Source organism: Macrobrachium nipponense, chromosome 32, assembly GCF_015104395.2.
Source record: "Macrobrachium nipponense isolate FS-2020 chromosome 32, ASM1510439v2, whole genome shotgun sequence".
Taxonomy (NCBI): Eukaryota; Metazoa; Arthropoda; class Malacostraca; order Decapoda; family Palaemonidae; genus Macrobrachium; species Macrobrachium nipponense.
The window spans coordinates 21,917,491-21,924,990 of record NC_061094.1 but is presented as its reverse complement, the minus strand read 5'-3'; positions in this window follow the sequence as shown (position 1 = coordinate 21,924,990).

Below are 7,500 nucleotides of genomic sequence, written 5' to 3'. Positions count from 1 at the left end.
CCTGGCTAGCTATGGAGAACAGAACTAAGAAGTTACATGTAGCCTATCCTGGCTAGCTATGGAGAACAGAACTAAGAATTTACAGGTAGCCTATACTGGCTAGCTATGGAGAACAGAGACACGGGAGTTACAGGTGGTGCAGCTACCCTATAGTATTTGTAGAAAACTCATACCCTGCCACTAATTTTCTTCACACAAATCATTTGTTAATTACAGGCAAGTGATACAACAACCTTGCTTAGGCTATAAAATGAGGCCATAAGTTTTAAACCAGACTGTCTTCCCATGTACAGCTTCCAACCTGGCCGCTTACTACTCAACAAATAGTGTATTTGCACACAAAAAACCACCATTAAACTTTACCTGATTAACATCACTGCTGGCCTATTTCTATTGAAATCCCCTTTCATTCTTACATCAATATATAACTCACGTAAATACTCGTAACACCAGCTCACACAGTTATGTAAACCTACTCTCTTGCACCTTTTCCTCCCTTCCTAACACCTCTAGTGTCCGTCTCTGTCTCACCGTCACGAACATTTTCTTCTTCTTGTATAGAGGTTGCGACTTTCTGGAATGGTCCGGTTCAGCAGATCCCTCCCACTGCAAACAGTCCTTCGGTACTTCTGTATAAAACAGGCATATTCCTGTTCTTGGTAATTTCCCAAACCTTCTTGAAATAGCGGAAATGAAACAAAACAAATATGCAATTAGACATAAAAAAACTTAGTTTTTTTTTTCTTCATTACAATCCATATAAAGGAAAAAACACTTATTCTAATGTTAGTTAAATGTAACATTGCCTCCCCACAAGGACAAGAAAATTCTTGAATTTTCGTCCCATTACAGTCTACTTAAATAATCTCCACCTACATTATCACTACCCTTAATATAGTGGATACTCATCTGGAACTGCTGAAGATGAAGAGCCCACCTCATTAATCTTCCATTAAGGGGTTTTGCAGTATCTAAATATGTTAAAGGACGGTGATCCGTTTTCCAAGATGAACTGCTTGCCATACAAATATGGGAAGAACTTCTTGGTAGCCCATACAACTGCCAAGCATTCTCTCTCGATTACAGCATACCTCTGCTCCACCTCTGAGAGTTTCCTACTTGCATAGAAGACTGGCCACTTCTCATTATCATGTTCCTGTAAAAGTACAGCTCCAAGCCCTGTACTGGATGCATCTGTACGAAGAATAAAGGGTTTCTGGAAAGTTATAAGTTTCAGAATAGGTCCTTTAGTCAGACTTTCCTTTAGTTCTCTGAATGCCTTCTCCTCGCTGTCGCCCCATACTACCCTATTTGAAGCATTCTTCTTGTTGAGATTAGTTAGTGCCACAGCAATCGCTGCATAGCCTGGGATGTATCTCCTATAATAACCAGCTAAACCTAGAAAGGATCGAGCCCCTTTTTTCGTCAGTGGTACTGCAGCTTCTTGAATGGTTTTGATCTTTTCTGGTGTCGGCCTCATACAGCCATCTCCTACTATATGTCCTAAATATTCAAGGGTTTTCCTTCCAATTTCTGTTTTACTTGGCCTTACAGTCAAATTGGCCTCTCTCAACCTTACTAGAACTTCTTGCAGCAGTGCACAGTGTTCATCCCAGGTTTCTGTGAATTAAAATATCATCAAAGAAGGGCTCTACATTATTTAAATCTCCAAACAATTCCATCATCAATCTGTTAAATATGGCAGGTGCTGTTACTAATCCAAATGGTAATACTGTAAATGGTTGGTAAAGTCCCTCACGTGTTACAAATGCAGTATATGGTTTACTATCCTCTGCTAACGAAATCTGCCTGTACCCCCTTTGTCAAATCCAGTTTGGTAAAGTATTTACTACCAGCAATTTTAGAGAGTATATCGTCTACCTCTGGCATCGGTTCTGCATCAAATTTAACCAGTTTATTCAGCTGCCTCAGATCTAAACATAACCTAACCTTTCCATCTTTCTTTGGAGCTACACACATTGGTGAAGAATATGGAGACTGCTGGTTCAATAATATTTAAATCTTTCAAATTTTGCAGTTCCTTACTTACCACTGCCTGCAAGTGATACGGAATAGGATAAGGTCTTGCTCTTACCACCTCTGGATATTCCAATTCAATGTGACAAACTTGTTTCCTGGTTTTACCTGGGACATCTGTGAACAGATCTTTGAAATTCTCAAGAATTTCTCTTGCGTCAGCTAACATTGCTGTTGTCATGTCCTCATTCAGGTTAACATCCATCCAATTTTCCTGCTGAGTGTGACTGGGTGTTGTATAGGCCTCTCCAACCAAGTAATCGTCCAACACTGCTACAGAAGCCTTATGTATCTCTGCTGGATCCCTATAAACTTATCTTTTTAACATATTTATGTGGAATTTTCTGGGAGTATTATTCACATCAATGACATAGTTAAGTCTGTTGCAAACCTTAGTTACTTTATAAGGACCTTTCCACTGCAGTAATAACTTATTATTGTTAGTTGGTAGCAATAAAAGAACATCATCACCAACTTTCAATTTCCTATTCTTAGTTTTCAGATCATAATACTTCTTAGCTTTATCTTGGGCACTGTGAAGTCCTTCACTAGCTAACCTGCAAGTATCCTCAAGTCTTTCTCTTAGGTTAACAACATATTCGTAAGATGTCCTCACCTCAGGTTCCTCAATATTCTCAGTCCATAATTCCTTAAGAAAAGTTAAAGGACCCCTAACAGTATGGGGGGTGGCCATAAACCAATTCAAAAATGGAGAAAACTTAGTACTTGCCTGTGGTACATCTCTATAAGCGAATAATAATGGTGCTAAGAATCTATGCCACTCCTTAGGTTGTTCACTACACATCCTCTTCAACATTTTCTTAAGAGTGCCATTAAATCTTTCCACCAGGCCATTACACATAGCATGATAGGGAGTAGTGTTAATCATCCTGATTGATAACAACCTATAAACTTCTTCCATGATTTCTGAAGTGAATTGTGTTCCTCTATCAGACAAAACCTCTCGAGGTATACCAATCCTACAAAATATTTCCAGTAATGCTTCTGCGACCGTTAAAGAATCAATATTTTGAATAACGCTACAGCTTCAGGATACCTTGTTGCAAAATCAACAACTGTTAGAATATATCTTGAGCCATTTGAGGATCTAGGTTCAATAGGACCCACTAAATCAACCCCAACTTTAGCAAAAGGTTCCCCTATTACAGGCATCTTTCCTAACCTACTTTGTTTACTCTACCTTTTGTCTACAGTACGCTGACAATATCACAAGACCTAATATATCTAACTACTTCCCGAATAATACCTGGCCAGTAGAATTTATCTAAAATTCTATTTTTAGTTTTGTCAATACCAAGATGACCACCCATCAATCCTGAGTGAGCCAGTTCCAAAACTGTTGATCTGAATGTACTAGGAATAATTAACTGTTCTTTAAAAGTTTCTCCTACCTTGACCTTTCTATAAAGAATTCCTTTCTTAAAAATATAACCTGAAATTTCAGTTCCATTTCTTCTGCTGAACTCCCGACCCTCTTGAGCATACTTCTGTATCTTCACGAGACTAGTGTCTTCTTCCTGCGATTCCTTGATGGACTTTGTTTTCATGAGATCCAATACTTCAGTTACTTTAAGTCTAGGGTTTTTCTTGGTCTTCTGGCTTCTTGTTGTTACTGCACCAGCAGGGCTATTCAGACCCTTACCTAGGGTTGCACCGGGTATTTCACCAATGATTACATCATACAATGGGTTGTCTAAACAAGCTGCTAGAGTATTACCTGTAAAATAAGGACACTTCACAAAAATTTCAGCTTCTGGATACACATAAACTTCAGAATTAGCCATAACAACATTGACTAATTTACCTGTAAACTTTTCCTTGGGTACCAGGCTTTTCCTTACTAATACAGTGGTGCAGCCTGTGTCCCTCATCACTAACACTGGCGTTCCCTCAACTTCCCCAGGGGCTGTATTTAGTTTCTCTCGTTCACTTGCACTACTTCCACCACAAACTACTTTAAATCCTTTCCCTTCTTTAATAATCCAACCATCTTCATTCATAATTTCTTTAGGATCAACTTTGACAAAAGTAGCTGCATGTTCAGGATTATTAGATAGAGTCTTACCTTTTGAAACACTACTGTCATTGGAGGTAACTTGTTCCTTCACCACAGCAGCCGCAGCCTTACCTTTCTTGTCAGGTGCACTTATTTTTCTGCCACCATACCTTTATATAGCAATCTTTTGCCCTATGCCCATCTTTTGCCACAAACAAAACAGTTGAAACTTGTACCTGCAAAAATTGGAGCATTACCACTACTGACTTTACTTTGCACTGTAGGTGTTACCACTGGTTTACTGGGAAATTTTTGCACTGGATAACCATGAGCCTCTATATATCGATCAGCACTTGCTACCACTTCATGAAGGGATTTTAACTGTCTTTCTTTAAGAAAAATACTTAAGTTACGGTCACAAGCTTCAAAAAATTGTTCCCTCAAAATCAAATCCTCAAAGGACTCAAAGTCTTTACTACATCCTTCCATCTCCATCCATCTATGCAACAACTTTTTCATACGAGCTGCCAAATGTTGAGCAGTTTCACCTCTAACTAACTTAGAACCTCGAAATTTCTTACGGAACCCTTCAGAAGTACAGTCAAAACCTTTTAACAGCGCAGCTTTTACCTGGTCATAACTTTCTGCCTCAGTTGCAGTTAACTGATGGTAAATTTCCAATGCCTTACCTTGAAGTAGGGATGCCAAGCTAATTGCCCAAACCTCATGCTTCCATTCTGCACTGGTAGCAAACCTCTCAAACCTTTGAAGATAAGCGTTCTGATTGTCATCAAGTTTTATCGTTGAACACTTGGTAACTTTTGGGAGCTTAGCTTTGTCTAGCCCTGCGGTTACTTCCCTCTACAGATCCAGGTGGTCTAAGCCAATTTGAGCTTTAACTCTTCCTTTCTTATTTCCTCTTCAGCCTTAACTTTAGCTAACTCAACTTCTTTAAGAGCCTCTGCTTGAGCTGCCTGGGCTTGAGCCTGAGCCTCAACTTGAGCCTGCGCTGCTTGTAATTCCAGCTTTTTCAATTCTCTTGCTTCTGTTCTCTCCTGACGTTCAGATTCGGCTTTTTCTTTTTCAGCTTTTTCTTTTTCTGCAATAAATGCTCTCAAGTCTTCACCCTCTAAACCAATCTCCTTACCCAGCCGAATCAATCTTTCCAAATCCATCTTTTCCTTATTCCACTTGAAAGCCAGCACCGGAAAAGGGTCCCTGTTCGGGCGCCACACTATTGTTGGAGGAAGGTTGTGTCTCAACAAAAGTGATTAGACCCTCCTGGAGTGTTTTTACTGGCTAAAGAACATGAACAAAGTGGAAACAGGAAGATGGAATTAATACCAACAGCAATAGTTTAACAGTATTATATTTATTTACAATATTAAAAAAAAAATTCTAATTCAAATTAAATCCAAAAAATGACATTAAAGTTAAATTGCAACCTCCTTAGTTTAACAGTACAGCCAAACAAATTACTTTATATTCCTTATCTAGGATTAGTACAGTAGTAACCACAGTATCTTTACTTAATGACAATAATGGGTGACTAATGTGCACTCAAGCCATTTAAATATGTAGCAGCAGAAAAATTTAAATATGTACTCCCTTAATAATGAACGAATAGTTTCAGCACGCCAGCTCTAGCCTAACTCCTTCAAAACCTGCATACAAATATTGCATACCTAATTTAACCTTGTGAGTTCAGGCCTATTCCCAGAATCAATATTTAATCCAGCTAGCTTTAGGGTACAAGTCACGCTCTAACTTAGCCTAACTACTGGAATACCCAACATGACTAACAGAGTTAAACATTCTCTTAAAAAAAAATGAGTACCAAACAGGACTTGCTTAAGAGTAATGCACTGCACATATGGATAGCCCTACCCTGGCTAGTTAAGACAACACAGACTAGGGATTTACAGGAGTAGCCTATCCTGGCTAGCTATGGAGAACAGAACTAAGAAGTTACCATGTAGCCTTATCCTGGCTAGCTATGGAGAACAGAACTAAGAATTTACAGGTAGCCTATACTGGCTAGCTATGGAGAACAGAGACACGGGAGTTACAGGTAGGTGCAAGCTACCCTATAGGTATTTGTAGAAAACTCATACCCTGCCACTAATTTTCTTCACACAAATCATGTTAATTACAGGCAAGTGATACAACAACCTTGCTTAGGCTATAAAATGAGGCCTAAGTTTAAACCAGACTGTCTTCCCATGACAGCTCCAACCTGGCCGCTTACTACTCACAAATAGTGTATTTGCACACAAAAAAAACCACCATTAAACTTTACCTGATTAACATCACTGCTGGCCTATTTCTATTGAAATCCCCTTTCATTCTTACATCAATATATAACTCACGTAAATACTCGTAACAACCAGCTCACACAGTTATGTAACCTAATCTCTTGCACCTTTTCCTCCCTTCCTAACACCTCTAGTGTCCGTCTCTGTCTCACCGTCACGAACATTTTCTTCTTCTTATATAGAGGTTGCGACTTTCTGGAATGGTCCGGTTCAGCAGATCCCTCCCACTGCAAACAGTCCTTCGGACTTCTGTATAAAACAGGCATATTCCTGTTCTTGGTAATTTCCCAAACCTTCTTGAAATAGCGGAAATGAAACAAAACAAATATGCAATTAGACATAAAACTTAGTTAGTTTTTTTTTTCTTCATTACAATCCACATAAAGGAAACACTTATTCTAATGTTACTTAAATGTCAATATATATATATATATATATATATATATATATATATATATATTATATATATATATATATATATATATATATATATATATATATATATATATATATATATATATATACTCATACATAAACGCATATACTTATGGTTCAGGTATCGGATCACGTTTTTAGATCCGTGGTTTGTTCCTGCCTCACAGTTTACTCATTTACTCATCAGTAATTGAGGTGAATACCAACGTTTGCGGGGATTAAGAATAAGGGCTGACACTAGCAATCTCTTCCTTAAGACTTGGTAGAAATCGGAAGCTTTGCAAAATTCCTCCCCTTGGGTGCCACCCTCCTGCAGTGAGAGAAAAATGGCATAAGGTAAAAAAAAACAAGAGCAAGGAATAAATCACGTCACACACATATATATGTGTGTATATATATATATATATATATATATATATATATATATATATATATATAAATGTATATATATATATATATATATATATATATATATATATATATATATATATATATATGAATATATAATCTACTGGTCGGTCACTTTTTACCAGATACTTAATAGCCATAAAGCCCTCTTAGGAATAAAAAAACGATTACCCACTTGGCTACGATAGTGAAGATGGGTCTATTCCAGCTTAGTACATCTGAAAACGAAAGGTATATGTATATGAGAGACTACGATAAAATGGTTTAATGCTCCATTTTTTTTTTTTC